Below are 19,791 nucleotides of genomic sequence, written 5' to 3' on the forward strand. Positions count from 1 at the left end.
TATTAGGAAGTACCTGATGTGCTATTAATCTAAAATTAATGTTCTGAATACAATAGTCACATATACCGTTCTTCATTTGAAGGTATTGTAACAATTTTTTATCACTGAATTCACTGTATCTGTGATAAACACCATTTCGAAAAGCAATTTGGGGAGGAAAGTTGTAGTCTAACACTGAGGGAGGTCAAGAAAGGAATTCAAAGGAGGAGCCTGGAGGCAGGAACTGAAGCAGAGGCCACAGAAGAATGCTGCCATTGCCTGCTCTCCATGACTGACTCTGCTCGCTCTCTTAAACAACAGAGGACCATCTGCCCATCAGTGGCTCCATCCATTGTATGCTGGGCTCACGCATGGATCAGGTTTTAAAATGCTCACAGACTAATGCGACAGAGGCGTTTTCTCAGTTAAGTTTCTTTCTTCCTAGGCGAGTCTTGTGTCCAGTTGACACAAAAGTAATCAGACAAGGTTCTATGGTATGGTTTGGAGACTTTGGAAAGTTCTATGGTATGGTTTGGAGACTTTGGAAAGTTCTATGGTATGGTTTGGAGACTTTGGAAAGGCTTTTCTTCTTATAGGAGGCCAAGTATGGAAGAGGTGGGAAACACTGGCCAGTTCCTGCTTTGATGTTCAAAGCCGGGTCTACCTGCTTAAAGGTGTCTCTATGCACCACATCTAAGTTTCCCCATGTACAGTACCATGTTAGGTTTTCCTATGTGGAGCAGGGACTCTGGACAGACGGAGGAGGTGACTGTGGCTCTGACAGGCCTTGCCCTTCTCCCTGATTCCCTCTGCCTTGCTATAAACTGTTAGAGTACATCCCTAAAGCTAACCGCCAAGGTCTTACTTGGCCACTTCCTCTTCCTGAGGCTGACTACCAAGGTCCAGTTATCCAAGTGTTAAAAGCCCCCTTTGGTTCACCTATGTAAAAAACACCAACAAAATATACCAGCACTCCCAAGCCCATTCCAATGCAGACCTCCCCCTTATCTTTCCTTACAGCTTCATGGACACTGGCTGCTGTTTTTCTGCCTGAGTCAGAGAGCAGTAACTTTAACTTTGCTTCCCTGCTTAATAAAGGATCTCAGTGAAAACAGGTGCTTGGGTACAGTCTGTGCCTAATTTGGGGTCCAAAAGGGCCTCCGCTGTGCAGGGTCTTCTAACACTAAGTTTCTAAAGTGTAATGCCTCAGGACTACACTGTGGCTTACCCTGTGTTCCTAGACTCAACTCAGAGCACCGTTCCTAAAACAAGTTAAATGAGCAATAAATGATTGGGAAATGTACAGCACATGTTATATGGGTAATAACGCCCCAAAACGGGACCTCATGGGTTAGAAGGAACAGGGTCAGGATGGAGTTATGCATATTCATGCTTCTGGAAACAAAGCAGGACTCTTTGATGGTTGTTTTCCCTTGGACTCTCAAGTTTCCTAAGTCAGACCTTTTCCCCAAGCACTGACCAAATGTTCGATCTTCAGCCACAAACCTAGCCCTTTGGAAAAAGCTCTCTCCTGGTTGATCTGTCCATTAGGAAAACATGCTATTTCATATTTATGGCTTCTTGTCCATCTCTGAAAGGCTTTCTGAGAAGCAACAACTAAAGCATAGCAGAAACAGACTACAAAATAAGCAACTTATCCTCTGAACCCTACAGAGCATCTGCCTTACCGTCAGCCACTCCCTTAATCCAAGAACTCCGCTTTGCAGGCGAGTACACAATGGGCAGTTGGTCACCATCCACATGAGCCCTTTACATGGGAAGGCTGTGAGAGGGTGCAATATTGGTCAGCACTACGAAGAAATGTACCACTGTGCCTATGAGAAACAGCATCAAAGAGGCACAACTGAAAACTCTCTACGGCCTAAGACTCCAACCATATAACGTTCTGGAAAAAGCTGTACAGAGGAGATGGTGAAAAGGTCAGCAGTTGTAGGTCAGGGGGCAAGGGAAAGTGTGAATTAGCAGAGGTGAATGACTTAAAAAATAGTGAGACCTTACTGTGTGGCTCTCTGGAGGGAGGCACACATGACACATCTGTCAAAATCCATAAGATATAGACCGGCAGGAATGAGCTGACACAGAACTTTATGCAACCGTGGCACACTGGTACAGGGTCATCGCTTCGATCGGGCATGCAGCTCTGGAATGTGACAAACATCACCTAAGGCACTGAAGACAGGGAGGGGCCTGGGGAACAAGGGCTGAGAATGCAAAGTGATCCAAAAGGGTCCCGAGCCTGTCAGCAGCAGTTGGCGATTTGGGCTAAGGTTACCAGCATGTGTTCCAACCACAGGATAGAATGGACAGACTGCCCACTCTGAGCTCTACACTCCCACAACTGTCCCTGGGAAGGTACCATCTACCTCATGGCCATCTTGATCTTTTAGCTCATGGGCTTCATATCTTTAAAATCGCTGGCTCCTCCGTACCAACCCCATGCAGGGTTGCTCTGATAATGCTAGATCTGACTCAAAGACACAAAGACAAATCTGGCTCCCAAAGTAAGAAAACCATCTGATTCTCCTACGTAATAGAAACACTGCAGCCTGTAAGGAAACACAACTGGCTGGTAGCTAGGAGGAACAGCCTTTTTTGAAGGACAGGTAACCAGGATCACTTACAATGTCTGAGTCTTCCAGTCCTATAAGTTGCCTCGTAATATGTAGCAATTTCTTCTGAGATGCCAAAGACCCTCAAAGGAGGCTCCTTAAGACTCAGAAAGTAATCAATTCAGAAAACTCAGGAAGTCCCAGAAAATGATCAGATGTACTAGGTCTCTCCCTCTGAAAGGTTATGTAAACAACAAGTACTGTAAATAAGGCCAACATCAACTGTGCTGCCTGGGAACAGAAACTCCAATGCGTCGAGCGATCTGTACATTGTATAGTTAAGTTCCAGGTTTCCAGCTCTCCAAAGCAATGTTGAGGTAGGCTTTTAGTGTTACAGCTACTTCTGAATCATCCCTGGTCTTGTAACTCTACCTATATTCCTGTTAGAAACCCAAACGAACTCACTGGCTCACTAAGTTAAATTTTGGTGGTATCCTTACTTTGGTCTGCCATCAATTTCCCAGGATGAGTAGACATTTGTTCATGTCCACAAGAATAGTGTTACCTAACACCTGGGCTCTGTGAACCAATACATCTTACCCCAAAACAACATTCAGTACCAAAAGGTACTAAAAATCAAGGGCCATCAGGAATCCAGTCAGATCATGGCAACCCATGACAGGCAACACAAAAAAGAATATGGGATCATTGAGAAAGATGATTTGGTAAAATGGGACACGCTAGTAAATAGCAATGTAGAAATTGAAGCCACTTGCTTTTGATAAATACAGATCTGTCTCCACTTGACCTTGACTAGCAGCTACTGAAACCTGCGAAATGCATCTTGCAAAAAAGCATGAAGTTTGATCTTGATGAGTTAACAACTGGTTTATTTTCCAAAACGCTTGACCCTCTTCTCTTTTCACGGGGCCAGTGGTCCAGTGCAGTCACTGTGGATCCAAACACCAGCACCTCCTACAGATGGCTTCAGTGAGATAGCCCACTGAAATTCCCTTTTTTCAATAGGCCATAAAAATACATTCTCCAGCCTATGTCTCCCCATGTCCGTCCCTGATTTTCATCCCCAGAACCCTCTGCTTTGCCCCTCACAGTATCTTCTTTCTTGGTTTTTTTTAATCTTTAATTTTCATAGGTCTAAGATGTTCCCTGTGTCATTTTTTGTTCCATTGTGACATGGTTTCTATGTCATTTCAGATGCAAAATAATAAAGCAAGCAGGTATACTCAATACCTGCCCAGAGCGGAGTGCCAAGCAGCCAAGGCCAGGCTTACTCTGCACCCTTCACTGAGCTGTATGCACATGGTTGATGGGTCTCCTGTTTACCTCCCTCCTGTCAACTGCAGCTCTCCTGGCTTTTTCACTCCTGGTTGAGCCAATACATTTGGATCCACAGACCCTCTCCTCTCTCCTCCCCACGGTCATGTGCTGACTAGAAAACATTTCTGTGAGAACAGGATGAGGGAGGGGCCCTTTCTGTGTCCCTTCAATAATCTTTCAGGGTGGACTATCTGCTAGAGGACTTGAAAATGTTCCTCTGTTCATAGTAGTTTTCTTGGGTAACAAAATTTCAGGGTTTTTTTTTTCCCTATATACCTTATACACAATAAAAATTTTGTTTAAAAAGCTCTGTGTATGCGTGCGTGCGTGCGTGCGTGCGTGCGTGCGTGCGTGCGTGCGTGCGTGCGTGTGTGTGTGTGTGTGTGTGTGTGTGTATCCAGCAAGAAAGCTCTGTTGGTAAGGGTGCCTACTACCAAGCCCAATGACCCATGTTTGATCTCCAGGATACACAGGATGAAGAAAACCTAATACTACACGTTGTCCTCTGACCTCATAAGTGTGTCCTGGCAAGCATGTATGTGCATATAAATACAGTCACTCAGCTTGTCAGTCAATAGAAAAGTCAAAAAAATTAGGCAGAATATAGCCAAACTAGCTGGACCTAGTTTTAATCACAGCAAGAGGGAGGCTACAAGACCAGCTCTAGACTACAATACCAGCACCAACAGCTCCAACAATATGGTTGGGTATGGTGGCACAGGCCTAAAACCAGCACTTGGAAGCAAAATCAGGCAAATCTCTGAGTTCAAGGCCAGCCTGGTCTACAAAGTTAATTCCAGGTAGGAGGATCAGAATTTCAATGTCATCTGTGACTACATATGGAACTTGAGAGCAGCCTGGGCTACATGAGACTTATCACAAGAAACTGGAATAAAAATAAAAAATATAAAAAAATCATTCTGATGAAACCCTGAATTTAGATAGTCTCCAAATTAGAATGATTTCACTTAATTTGCTTGTTTTTAAGATACTACAGAAACTACATATTAGTTAGGGCACAACACACCACATGCACGTGTACACAAATACAATCAGCCAGTCAGGCTGTAGTATAGTATGCAGTTAAAACACCAGGGTACTCTAAGCTGTATAGATTTTAATCTTTTCTCAGGCTAGGGAATCCATAGTAGAATATGCTCTCACGAGAGTGTACAGCTCCCAGCTTGGCAAGGCAGGGAGCCTGCCCCATGCTGTTAGGTGGGCAGGGTGTAGTAAGCTTTCTGACTTTGGACAGTTCCAATCCATGCTGACTCCATCACACATGTAAGAGCAGCTGCCCTCTTCCCTCACCTGCTACACCTCCTGGCTGCTAGCCAAGCATCCTTCATCCAGACCACCTTGTGCTTCTTCCACACCCTCGGTGGAGACTATTCTTAAATCAATGTCACATATCTACATATATTTTAGAAGACTAAGATTTTTGACCATAATTCAGCTGTCTGCACTTAGAAACTAAATGATATCGAATAAAACTGCAGGCATCTCCTTCACTCTGCTGCTGTTATACACAGCAAGGTACAGATGAGGCGAGCAAGACTGAGCAGGTTTGACGGCCTGGATGCTGAGCTTGCAGAGCTCCTCCCCTCAGAGACCTTGTGCCTAGGGCAGGAAAGCAGGACTCTGGGGGATCAAATATGATTATGTTGCTATCTTTTATATTTTGCAATATGATTGAGATGTATTGGTTTAAATAAGAAAGATTAAGTTCACCTGTAAAGAACATCTAGTGGGTCTGTTCTGCGTTCTATTCTCAGGACAATGCTCCCCTACATTCCAGTTCTGCTTCGCAACTGTGCTAACATGTCCCAGTCAGCCTCCCATCAACAATATTATTTAAGCATGACTCCAAAGCGAAAATTAATTCACTTGGAATTCCTTCATCGACTATTCTGTATACTTGCCCAAATGGTTCTGACCACTTCTCATTATAATTTAAAGATTAAAGTGTTCGATAAAATGATCACAGCTACCTTGAGTATAGAGCATGACATCATCCCCAGAGAGGCCTTTCACAGACTGAGTCAACATCTAACTACTATTCCCCTTGAAAAGCAATTCCCATTCTGTACTTGCTTTTTAATCTTCACAACCAGAAGAATAAAATCACACCTGACTGATATGGAAATTCCACATTATGTAAATTGGGAAAGTATTCCAAACATCATTCTATCATAAGAAAGGAAGGTGTGAGCATTCTCTAGGAAGGAGATTGGTCACTTGTCACTTGCTAGTGGCTACCTGTGCAAGATCAAACCAATAAGATCCGTCAACATTCCAGCAGACAGCTAACTGGAACTGGTAGGTTACCAAAGAAGAAGAAAAAGGAAAGGACAGGACATGAAGGAAAGAACAAAGGGGTTGGGGGAAGGGGAGAGGACATGTTAGGGGTAAAGGAAAAAAGCTGGGGTTTGGTGGACATGATCAAGGTACAATGTAAACACGTAAAACATTGTCAAAGAATAATTAAAAGATATTTTAATCAATTAAAAGTATTACCTTCAAAAAAAAAAAAGTATTACCTTCTCCAAGTCCCTCCCACTCCCCAAAAAAGGAAAAGAGAAACTTCCTTTAGATGACTTCAGAAGCCCAGATGTAGACCACTCCACTGGAACACCCTATTTCCTAGGCCTCATTTTCCATTTGTAGGAGGAAATAAATGGAGAAAGTGGTAAGACTCTACATTTGTAGAAAAGAACCCCATCAAAAAAGAGGTGAATGAAACAGAGCCAATTCCAAGGTCTAGACAGGACCAAGATCAATAACACATATTTTTATACCTACAACCAAAATGATGTTTTTCTTCAATGGTAAAGCAGCATGAATTATGAGCTAGAAAATAAAATAGTCTTGGTGGGTCCTGAATTCAGATATAAATATACATATGAGTCAAAGTTCATGTTTGCCTTGATTGTATGCCTTATGTCCCAACTAAACAAAGGCCAACTACAAATTACATGTACAGAAGTTCATAAACTGTGTTTCTTGTTGTGTGTGTGTGTGTGTGTGTTCGTGTTCATGTGGTGCATGTGTGTGCATATTGAGTGTGGATGAGTACACGCATGCATGGACTGAACAAAGGTCAGAGTTGATTGTCTTTTACTACCCTGCAGCTTGGTTTTGGAGATGAGATCTCTCACTGAACCTGGAACTCACCAGTTGTCTCAACTTCATGGCCAGTGAGTCCATAAGACACCCTCACCTCCCTCCCGAAAACAGGGATTCTGACAAGTACTATTGCACTTGGCTTTTTTTTTTTTTTTTTTTTTTTTTTGGTTCTTTTTTTTCGGAGCTGGGGACCGAACCCAGGGCCTTGCGCTTCCTAGGTAAGCGCTCTACCACTGAGCTAAATCCCCAGCCCCTGCACTTGGCTTTTTACATGGATGCTAGATATGGAAACTTGGGTCCTCACTTTACCCACTGAGCCATCTCACAAGCCACTGAACTGTTTTTTAAAGGGCTCCCAGCTAAAAGTTTCTAGGAAAGGAAGCAGTCCCACACATCAAGCATATACAGAGTTTTCTAAGAGCCCTTAGAAGATGCCTATGCTCCCTGTGGAGCTTAGTGGAGACAGTGTTGCAGATGGTATCTCAAAGAGGGAGGAAAGAGGCAAGCGGCAGCTTTACAGCTTCTATTAGGAGTCACTTTAGTTATGTTTCGTCTCAAAACTCCTTGACCTTGTGTCACAGATGGGCCTTCTGGAAAGAATCAAGGAATCAGCCAAGTGTCTGCCTGATTGAGCCCCTGTCACCCTCCAACACAAACCAGCAGGCTGTGAGCCGATGCAGATCCCTCCGCTCTATTGTGCAGTGTCATCATTGTGAAAGGGATAGAGGAGCACACTCAACCAGGTTCGAGAGTGTGGTCCAGGCTCAGACTCTAGAAGAACAAGACGCCAAGCAAATGGTAGGAGACAATTCCTCTAGAAAGGAGAGATGAGACTGTCACAGTCAGTGCTCTTGCCCCAGCCTCGTACATCTGCAGAACAAGAGATGCCCTCTTCTGGGACTGTGGTCCCCAGCAGAAAAGAGGAGTGATGCTACCTGTGCCCCACGGGGACCTTAGCACGGGTGCATGAGGCATCTAAAAGGATGCCATATGGGAACGAGATGGTGGCTCTTCATGGGTGTTGCCACTGAGCTCTAATGGTGCATCCAGGCTGTTAGCCTAAGCTGAAGGAGGAGGAGGCCATACTGCCTGCCACCTCCAAGGACTTTTAAAGTAAAAGTCACAGGGAAGCTGAAATCTGTCAGAGGAGACCAAGTAAAAATCAGAGAAATCGGGGTACTGAGAGAATGGAGTATGAGGAACTTCCACAGGGCGGCTGCAATGACGTCACAGCCTAGTTGAAGGGAGTAGTCAAGGTGGATATATCAAGGGGGCATAGTCTCGTGTAGACCATGCCTAGCTCTGCCTTGCATTATGAGAACGGCTTTCTGAAAAGGAGTAAACATTTCTACAGAATCGATGCCCAGTTTGGGGGTCTCTTTTTTTGGGGTGGGAGGGGGTCAATGTTATAGAAAATTCCATCTCCAATGTGCGTGGGGTACCTGTGGGTAGGGTGGCTATGAGAAGGGACTGGTGACTTAGTAAGGCGTTAGCAAAATGGTAGACAGTGAAAGTTGGAGAAGAGTTCCTAGGTCAAGATAGGAGGGATATAGTAAGAGGAAGTAAGAGGAAACAGACCAGGAAACGGAAGTCAGCAGCACCAGTGAGTCAAGACCATGCGAATTCCCCAGCAAGGCCAACAGTGAGCAAGGAAAGGACACAGCCTTTAAAACCATCTGCAGGAAATATGAACTCTGGTCTGGTCTGTTCACAGCTGGAATACACAGAACCAGAGATACAACACTTACAAGTACATGCCTGAGGCTAATGGAAAACATCTATACCACTGATTAAAAAGCCCTCATCGAAGGGGTGGAGAGGGGACAGCAGCACACTAAGGTCAGGCAACTGGAGAAGAGCCATCAGCCAGCCAGAGTACCTAATAGTTGGCCATTTTTCTTAAGGGAAGATTGTGCCTTGTGCAAAACCAGAGAATCCGGAAGGAACACCGTAAGAGAATAAATGGAAATTTAGTATCGAGAAGGACCCATCCAGTACAGTGTCTTCACCTGTTAGCATGTGAGAAGCAAGGAGAATAAAAGATAACTTCAGGTATCCCTCCTTCCCTAGAGCCTTGAATTAGATGAAGAGGTAAGAGAGGCTGAGAGGCCTGAAGGACAAACAACATGTAATGGTGGTTACACTGAAGAAAAGAGCCTCAGTCTTCTGGAGCTGTTCATTGAAAGACACAGAGAGAATGCTGTGTTACAGAGGCTCGACTTCAAAATCATCACCTGAGGGTAGGGTTTAGATCAAACAGGAAGGTCATGCTTGGACACTCACTAAAGAGTACATGGAGATTTTTAGAGAGTCTATTTGAAATTTCTGAGGAAAAGCTGACAGCAGGCAAGCAAAGAGGAAAACAGACAAAGGGAAATGGTTATATTTTTCAGTTGTGTGTATGTGTAAATTTGTGTATATGTGGGTGCATGCCTGTGCTAGCATGCTTGCACAAGTGTGCCTATATATGTGGAGGCCAGAGGTTGATGTCTGGTTGTTCTCTCTAATAGTACTTCATTTTATTTTCTGAAGCAGAATCTCTCACTGTACCTGAAATTCAAAGTTTAACTGCCAGCTTCCCCTGAGGAATCCTGCTTGGACTACAGTGGGGACCACCACACCCACCAGCTTATTTACAGGGGTACCCAGGGTCTGGAATTCATTCCTCATATTTGCATGGCAAGTGGTTTACCCACTGAACCATCTCTTCAGCCCAGAAATACTCCATTTTAAAGTAACTGTGTCAGTGAGACATTTTTTTAACAACTCTAAGCTCCACGATGTGTTTTTGAAAAGGAATGCACTACATAAGCCTTAAAGGCAGACTGGCAATTCCATGGGGACAGAACCTTTTCTTCATGTCTCTAAAGCAGCAAGACTGGCTGGCGGAACATATGTGCAGTCACGCTTGAGAAGGCCCAGGAACTACATCTGCCCAAACACTGTAATACCCTGCCATCAAAGGCTGGCACCTTTGCTTCCAATGACATAAAAGTAGGTCTGACTGATTCCCCGGCATGATGGGCAATAGACTCCTGTCACGCTTTGCTGGCCGGCTGAGGAATCTACAACTGGAGGTGCCAAGTGTGAGGCCCATCTCCTGCGCAGCCTCCTTGTGACTGGCATGCCCCATTTAAATCTATCATTGAACAGTAAGAAGCCTAGAGGGGGCACCACAGCTCATGCCTTCCCTGCAAGGCAATGGCCAACATGGATTTGATCATCACTAACCACTCTTGTTTCTGTGAGAGCCACATCAGAGCCATGTTCACTGCTGCTGGGACAGACACTCTCAATGGAGGTCAAGACAGAGACACTACCTGACACTGTGAAGATCCAGCTATCCACCAACTTCAGGTCTTCCAAGCCACTGGAATCATACTGGCCACTTTGAGGAAGACCAGCTTAAGTCAGGGCACCTAAACAAGGCAGTACCCTCTTCCCAGGGGCATTTGGGGACACTTTAGAACTTTGGAAGCTAAAACTGAGGAAGATTATTACAGGAACCTGAAGGGTGGAGGTCAAGGTCATCTCCAAACACCACCCAAAGCACAGGATGGTCCCAGACAACAAAGATGGATTTAGTCTAAAGTGACAAAGTAAAGTCAAGAAACCCCAGTTAAAACAATTCAAAAAGAAAAAGGAATGCTCAACTTGCTTGCTTGCACAGCTGTGGAGAAAAAGAAAAAGAGATGGAGAAGCAGGAGACAGGTAGAGATACTGTCTCCTTGTATTGTGAGTACGTGTATGCAAACATGATCATGTAGGGCACTTTGTATGTATGTTTATATGCATCTGTATGTGATGCATGCCAGTGGAGGCCAGAGACTGATATGGTGTCTTCCTCAATCACCTTCTTTTATGAAACAGGGTCCCTCATTGGCCTAAAACTCACCAATTACATTGGGCTTGCTGGCCTGCAAGCCCCCAGGATCCTTCTGCCGCTGCCTCCCTAGCAATTTGATTCCATGTACAATCTGCTGTGCCATTAACATAAGTTCTAGGAATTGAACTAAGGACTTCATGATTGTGTAGCAAACACTTTACCAGGCTGTTGTGTAGCTAAGGATGACCTTGAACTTATGGCCCTCTGTTACCACCTGGGATTACTATTAGGCTCTGGCCCCTGCGACACTGCCTTCCTCACACCCCTTGCACATACACTTCTAGTTGTTTGTAAGCAACGTACTATTCGATGCCAGGCCTTCTGGTCTACCTCCTATTTTGTCTGCAAGATGGGCCAGACTCTTGAGGACAATGACTGCCAAGACAAATATTTGTTTTCTTCCAACGGCTATGTTTACCCAAGATTACTCTGTTCTTGGTGAAGTAGAAACCAACTGGCTCTTGATACACTTGGGATACAGCCTCACAGCAGCCTGGCACCTTCTCCCATGTGCAGCAGCAAATGGAAGAGAGCCCAAGAACAGGACTCTCTGAAACTACATGAGCTTCTCAAGAGAAAAGCTTGCATGCACAAGGCAATATCATTACCATTTATCAGAACCAGGGTCCTCAGAAAAGGAAAGCAAAGGCAAAAACAAATGCCAGAATGTAGAAAGGAGGAAGAGAGACGTAATAATCACTGAAAAATTGAAGCGGTGTTTAGGCCTAAAGAAAACAACGAGGAAAAACACAGAATTACTGCTCCAAGGCACAGTAGCTTGGCTTAATGATTAACTCTTCATTATAACCTGCAACTCACCTGCATCCTGACCAAAATCAGCTTCTCATCTGAGTTAGACTGCTTCCATGAACACATGCTGTACTACTGTAGTAATAACTGATGGCATGAACCCCAGCTTACCTATATGCTCAAAAAGAAGCTCTCACATGCCACTGTGCTTTGGTTTTCAGAGCCCTTCCCCTTCACAAAAAATTCAGGCATGGGTTGGGGAGTGTAGCCCATTGCAAAGAAATAGTCCTTTCCATAAAGTCACTGAAGAAGGCAGTCACCACACAACGTGGCCTGCTGATAAGTGATTGTCAGACTCTACAACGAACACTCCATTGACTGACTAGCTCACCCCACCCCCAAAACTCCACTCACTAACCTTATTAACTCCTCGTAAAGAGAGGACCCTCTATGGTACCCCTCTTTCTGAGACCCACTCCTGCCACATAGGAGCTCTGCCTTCTTATCTCTTAGAGTCCTACCTCCAATTTTTTGTAAACCCACCTTCTGATTACATGTGAACTTCATTCTTCTAGCCTGTAAGACCTGGAAGCCACTGGCTTGGTCACTCTGGTGTTCACTGATTATATCCAGCACCTTGGCTCCCCCCCAAGCTATGCACATCCAGTCTAGATCACAATCATGGAGGAGTTTCCCTCAGCCCAATCCCATTCACAGGCCTGAAGCTCTCAGAGCAGCCAGCCTAAGGCAAAGGTGGGATTCCTCCAGGGGTTTCCTCCTCCAGCACTGAAGAGTTCAGGTGGATTGGGCTAAAGGGGAGCCCTGAGAATTCAGACAAAATGTCATCCCAAGGACAACCCCAAAGCACAGTCAAAAGAATCGAGGGTTCCCAGTGTCCAGGAGCAGAGCACCTACCCAGAGAAACAAGCCTTCCCACAAGAGTCCCCCAGGAAGACCGCCACAGTGCGGATCACTGATAAGTGACTGTCATCAGAGTCCACAGGAAACATTTACTGAGCACTGCCCACAGGCCACACATAATGCTCACAACAATTTTAAGAGCTAACCGTTCATTCTGAGTGTGGATTTCATCCTTCTCTGCCTTTACTTCAAATTGCTACCTATTCTGAATAGGCCCCAAAATAACCATTTAACGATATAAGTAAAAAGGGATGGGGCTGGCTGGAAGAACACATGCTAAATTTGGAATGACAGAGATTAGCGGGGCTGCACAGAGATGGCATACAAGCCAGGGTGCAAAGGGGAAAAAGAAAAGAAAAGAGAGAGCATTTGTCTGCATCTTTCATGTGACTGCTAGTCCTGGTTGTCAACTTCACTGTATCTGGAATTAACTAAAACCCAAATGGCTGGGCACACCTCTGGGGATTTTTTTTTTTTCTTAATTAATTTTTTTGAATGGAAAGACCTACTTCTAATCCGGATCTCTGAGGTGGGAAATTCCACCTTTAATCTGGATCAGGCCTTCTGCTGGCAGCCTATGTCAGGGACAGAGAGGAAGGAAGCTCTCTTTGCCTGCTTGCTCCTGCTGTAGCTAGCAAGCCCATTTTTTCACTGGCATAAGAGCCTATTTCTTTGGGATTCCTGAATATCCTGACGACCAGCTGAGACATCCAGCTTCCTGGACTGAACAACTGCTTGGATTGCCTTCTGTTGGTAGCCAGCCATTGTTGAACTTGCTGGACCACAGTGTATGTTGTGTTCCTCTAGAGCACCCTGACTCATACACCTCTTCAGGAAACTAAGCGGGGACAGAGTTGATATTTATCCCAGCTTACTCACCATTACTAGGGAGTCCATGTCTTTGGTCCCTACTAACACTAAATGCTATGCGGCCTTGCTGGCCAGAACGTTGTCTCCTTCCCTCCCTAGCATGGATCCCTTCCCTCTCTAAGCCATAGGCCATAGTTCCTTGCCCAAGGTATATTCCTATCCCCTTTCCTCTCGTGTCTATATTTATGGCCTTTAATTAAACAATATGAAGGTACCTAAAACGTTAACACTTGGATCATGGGCTCAGATACCTTAATTTAATAGGATACAATGACATTTAAGCCAAGAGTTACAATGTAAGGACAAGGGGAGAAGATTCTAACTGCAAAGCGCCCCCCCCCCATTCAGGGAGAGCACCCCTCAAAACTGCAAAGCTCTCCTCTTCAGTGAGAGCACCCTCATAACTGTAAAGTCCCCTCTTCAGTGCAAGCATCCCCCCATAACTGGAAAGCATTCCCTCCACCAGATAGTGGGGTACCATGACCCCCTCAGATCTCACTCTAAGCATCTTCCTTGCAGTCTTCAAATACCCAGGGGAAATGGCCACTTGCTTATTTCTCTGCCTCCCCTACTGATTATAACCACCCTCCCCCCACTCCCTCCCAAAGCCAGGCAGCTCTAAGTCCCATGAAGGTTTAAGAAGCCTTTCTGGAAAGTGCAGAATTTTAGAAAAAAAGCTCTGGCAAGGTAAGGTGCCTCAAGCATCTTTCAACTGCAGATATCACCATTAGAAAGTGATACCATGTGGAAGCTTTGCCCCGATTCTTTAAAAGAGGCCCTGGAAGCAGCATCATAACATGCAGGCTAAGCTGGCTAACTTCACTGAGTTCCGTACTCTCAAACGGACATTATCTGGAACAATATTGCTCATGAGAATGTGAGAAAACACCCTCCCCTCGCTGAGTAGAAAAGGCAGGCAGCTTCTCTGTACTAGTTGTATGAGTACTTAGCCCAGGAAGCAAGAAGGGATAGGGGCGAACCTATGAGAGAAAGGGGGATCTGAAAAGAAGTTAGTGAAAAAGCTTCCAGAGCAGTGGAGCTGTGGGTGTTCACTTCTACTTTTAAATTTTGTACATGTTTTCTATAAACACACGCTCAGTAGGCAGGGCGCTTGTTTAACACGCAGGGAGACACCGGTTCGATCCCTGGCACCAAGTATGGTGGTGTACGCCTATAATCACACACCAGCACTGGGGAGGTGAGACAGGAAGCTCATCATTTCAAGGTGATCAAATGATACACAATGAGTTTGAGGCCAGCCTGGGCTACTCTGCTTCAAACAAACAACAGAAAGGAAAAACTGAGACTCTGTTCCCAAGGCTAGCCATGCTGCAGGAAGCTTTAGGAAGGACCCACCACAAGGGCAGGCTTCCTCCCTCCTCAGTGTGACGCCCCTCCAATGAACCCGAAAGACCTCCAGGTCCCAGTAAAATGCTTCATGTTGTTGAACCTGCCTGACCCTGATCACCTCCGTGATTTTACCAACCACACAGGGTGTGCACCCCACTTTTCCTCGCTCACTGGAATGAAGGTACCAAGAGGGCTTGGGGTTCTGCTTTGAGTTACTCAGTCCTGGGCACATGGTCCCCCTAGATCAACACGCTGCCCATACCAAGTCAAAATCCGATGGGTCCCCCATCTGCGCCTAGTGCCACCCAGCAGGTCACAATGCACTCCATCTCACCGAAGGAACTTCTGCCACATGTTCCGTATCTCCTTAGCGGCAGTGACACAAGCCACAACTGCCCAGAGCGTGCATGCTGCCTGGCCTTTTCCTCACAGTGCTGCCAAGATGTACCGTTAGTCCCACTTTACAGGAGAGGAAAACGAGGCTTAAAACGATTAAGAAAGAGATGTACATGGCTGGCAATCAGCCCAGGGGCCCAATTTTAAACCTTAGACTTTAGCCACACAATCTGTCAAGACTAGAACCTTCTAGAAGCTGGGAGACGTCTTTCCCACTCCTTGAAAGCTGCTGGACACTGCTGTGCCAGGCAGACATGCAGATTCCAGCTGAAGACAGATTCTGAGGAGCTTCTTGGCAGAGACAACACTAACACGTGTATAAGATAACCCCAGAGACAGCTGGAAGTTCAAAGAGGCTGCCTAGCAAACAAAGCCAATAAAAATAGTTTCTTCCCCCTACCCCCAAATTAACATTTGGCTATGTAAGGAATTTAAGGCCCCATCTGTTGCCTGGATGCCCCATAATTAATTATGAAGTGGTATGTTAATTGTTGCTCTTAAACATCCATTAGCATAGAGCCCCTAAAACCTTCTACCAGGCAGAAATATCTTAAAGCTGTGTCATAGATCAAATTTCCAAAACCTCTCAGAAAGGCAGCTCATCTATCACCCTACTGTCACCCACAACGTCTTTACCTTGATTTCCATTTAAAAATCCAAGGGTCCTCTAAGTTGGGTGACTTTGCATCATTCCCAAGGTAGTAAACACTTCTAAAACTGGTTTCAGAATGTCATTAATTCCTGGCCATCAAGGGACTTCTGTCCCCTGAGTGCTATCTGGAAGCCCCCAGCAGGAAGCTCTTGTAGAGTTTAACACTTGTTAACAGCTTGTCAGGTCTTGCTGCTGGTGAATCTCTGGCAAGCTGACACACACAAATTAGCAGCTCCTGCAGGCAGGCACCCCAGCTCTTTGGGGGCCAATTACCCAGGAGACAGCTAGATATTTATCAGCACTTCTGAGTGCACGCCTGTCAATGACGGGAAAGCAGAAGCTTCCCAAGGCATGATGGACAGACAGAAGAACCATGGGGACACTGAAAGGGACAGGACACTCATCCACTCACCCTCCAACCTGGTTCAGGAATTCTACACATTAACGACAGACACTAAGCATTAACAATGGGAAGGGTTAAAGTCTTTGTCCCCTTCCCAACTGGACCCTGCAGTTCTCTAGGGCTCTTAGAAACCCCATTCAGAGACAAATCCTAACCTAGAGCTCCTGGCTTTCCTTTATCATATCACATACTCATCAAGGCAGCTGGAGACAGCTATGATCTCACCTAATGATCCGGGTGTTGGGGGGCGGGGCGTTGGAGGCAGTTAGCAACCCTTTGGGTATAACCTGAGAGCCACAAAAATGGTACATGAGGCTAAAGTTTAAGGCACTAACTCTCTCCTGAGAACCCCATACTCACACTCTGGCATGCCTTATCCTTTCCACAAGCCTTAAAGGTGAGAGAGTCTCTCAGAGGAAAGCATGCCCACCCTCTTGGTAGCTTCAACTTCCTTCCCCGGCTCTTTTTTCTTCACTCTCTTAACCTTTGTGCTCAAAATCTCTCTATGTATTTTAAATGTCTTTTAATAAGCCCCAACTGTGCTTCATACTGGTTAAATGACCTTCTGCGTCAAAGTCAAAAATTCCAGGTTTGCCTCCATGTAGGTCAATGAAAACGCACTTGTACCACTGTGGGTGATGACCTGGAACAGTGTCTCTACCCAGGCCGGTGCTGGCCTCCTCCAGGAAAACAGTGAGCACTGAGAAGACAACACAGACGCTACATGTGAAAATGAAACAAAAGAAAAGTCCATGGGCCAGTGAGGTGTGTCAAAGGTAGAGCATGCATGAACCCCATCCACACATCAGACAGACAGACAGACAGACAGACAGACAGACAGACAGACAGAAGAGAGACATATAGACAGATTGTAGAATATTCCTAATGTACTAATACACTAGATCAACAAACATTTACTACTGTTGATGTTTGACCATCTGCCAGGGGAAAAAATGGCAGGTCCCTGCCTCCACACATCATACCTCCAACCCACTGAACAGACAGAGCTTTACCATACTGACCAGGTGACATATGATACACACTAGGGGCCCCTCACCCAATGACTTTTTGGAAGATACTAGTGGAGGAAGCTAAGGAACCACAGAGGTATATACCCAGGGAAGGCATGAAAGACAGACACAGAGAGAAATGACTGCTATCTGTGTGACAGCATTGTGAGAGTGGGAACTGTTAAAGATGGCTGGAAGGGATGTGACCAGGAAGAAGTGACAAGAAACTTAGCAGAGAGGCAGGTAGAAAACCAGCCACTACCTCCCCCTGACAGCTAGTGCAGAGTGAGAGCATACTCCAGGGCAGTGGATCTCAATCAGTAGATCTAGACTCCTGGAGCTCACACAGCCCTTTCACAGCCCATCATAAATACCAGATTACTTACAGTACAATTCATAGAATCATAACAGTAACAAAATTACAGTTATCAGGTGGCAATGAAAAAAAGTGTATGGTTGGTGGTCACCACATCATGAACATCAAAATTAAAGGCTCCCAGCATTAGAAAGGCTGAGAACCGCTGCCCCAGAGACTCCAGGTGTAAGGAGCTGACTTGGTCAGCCTGGACCAAGCATCATCCCTGGGCTCCTGGCACCTCAAAGGTGTATATATACATGTGTGTGTATATATATATATATATATATATATATATATATATATATATATATATATAATCTTACTTAAGAGATAGTATTTGCCAACTGCTCAGGTATTAACAGTTATAGGTCAAGTATCATGAATCTGAGGAGAAACTGGTTTTGAGGAGCTTGGAGAGAGAGGGAGAGGGAGAGGGAGAGGGAGAGGGAGAGGGAGAGGGAGAGGGAGAGGGAGAGGGAGGGAGGGAGAGAGAGAGAGAGAGAGAGAAGAAGAAGAGGAGGAGGAGGAGGAAGAAGAGGAGGAAGAGAAGGAGGAGGAAGAGGAGGAGGAAGAAGAGGAGGAGGGAGAGAAGGAGGAGGAGGGGGAGGAGGGGGAGGAGGAGGAGGAGGAAGAAGAGGAGGAGGAGGAGGAGGAGGAGATACATGTAAGCCTGGGCTAAGGTGTGCTGTGCTGAGCAGAGCGAGAGGGAGTAACAGGAGAGAGCAGACTCTGACAGGAGCTAATGAGTGGACAGAAAAGGACCACACTGGACTAGCAACTAGAGGGTCAGGAAAGAAGGCCTGAGGGGCCAAGCTCAGAAGGCAGAGCCCAGGGAATCCCCAAGGAGGAAGAAGTGCCTAGCTAAGTAACTCAGGGCAGCAGGTACCCACCAGACCGGGGCACGGAAAACGATGCCCTCTCTGCATGATCTGCACAAGCATGATTTCCTCTGCCTTCTGGAAAGCGCCCTGCCCACCAGTGCTTAGAAACGGTCAAGACTGTTGCTGGCATATCAGTGGCCCACACTCACTTTCCCTCCTGAAGGTTGGAGAACCTACCCACACCACATCGGTCCCTGACAGACTTTCACACAAGGTCCACTCACCTGCCAAGTGATCCCAAGGCAAAGGCCCTAAGGCAGGCATCTTAGGTATTCATTCCCACATTAGGCCCTCAGTTCCTCTGACAGCCCCAACAGTTAAGGAGAGGCTAGAGGAAGTGCAGACACACCCTCTGAGGAGGGGCCTTGGACATGGGGTGTGTTGCATTCCTGGAAAACAGGGCCCCCGCTGTAATGTGTGCAGTCAGCCCCGAGATTGGACGGCAGAGCTCTGCTTCCCATTTATTACAATATCACACTCCTACCCAGGAAACCCCACCCGAGCGTTTGTTTGGCAAGCCTTTCCTAGATTAGGTGTAAATCTTACTAGCCCTGCCACTCAAAAAATAACACGTGCCCCTAATGAAGTTGTCACAGGGAGCCCAGGCCAAGCCCTGACTTCCCTGAACCCTACTCTCTCACTTCAGGATGATGAGTTCTTTCTCCTTTCCGTCTCTACAGGAAGAGTGGGAAGTGGGAACGTTCTGTACACGTGGAAAAGCAAACGGACTGCTGTTCCTTGCTGGAAAGAACCAGGGCAGTATCCACCTTCCCTCTGGCCCCTGTAGCTCTGCTCAGTCAGCTCATGGGAAGGGCTGACTGGACTTCAAATCCCGTCATGTATTTTTAAACAGGCATTGCTCCTGACAGAGCTGTCAGCATTCCATATCTTGCTATCTGATTGCCTTTGGTATGCAATTCAGCAGGGTCTGTCCCACCACCACCACCACCACCAAATACCAAAGTAGGGCTGAGGAGTGGGGCAGGACCAAGTCCTACACAGGTAGGGAGGACATCCTCCTGAGAACTTGAAGCTTCTGATATCCAAAACAGACAGGGTGTAGGACAATTTTACTTCCAAACGATGTATGTTTAAACCAAGAAAGGACCAGTCATTTTATCTAGTAAATAAATACATGAACACCCAATAGGGGGGGCAGTGGGCTTCCCAATCCAAAGGGCCCCCATGCATACCCTGTGTACCTGCCCTATCTCCTCCACCGAAGCTATTCAGGAAATGTGCATCTGTTTCCAGGCCAAGGATCCTACACCAACCTGGGGCAACAATGAAGGCTGCAGTGA

General features: G+C 46.0%; 1 protein-coding gene across 9 annotated transcripts in view; it reads right to left on the reverse strand.

The window, feature by feature from the left end:
* Tln2 (talin 2) overlaps positions 1–19,791 on the reverse strand; it is a 420,559-nt gene that overhangs the window by 244,127 nt on the left and 156,641 nt on the right. For 2 of the 9 annotated variants that reach the window (XM_087562132.1, XM_087562127.1), the window contains exon 1: positions 18,715–18,793. The gene's annotated coding sequence lies outside the window, so the exon portion shown is untranslated. 9 annotated transcript variants of the gene reach the window in all.

Source organism: Rattus norvegicus, chromosome 8 (assembly GCF_021556685.1).
Source record: "Rattus norvegicus strain SHRSP/BbbUtx chromosome 8, alternate assembly SHRSP_T2T, whole genome shotgun sequence".
In the NCBI taxonomy this organism is placed as follows: Eukaryota; Metazoa; Chordata; class Mammalia; order Rodentia; family Muridae; genus Rattus; species Rattus norvegicus.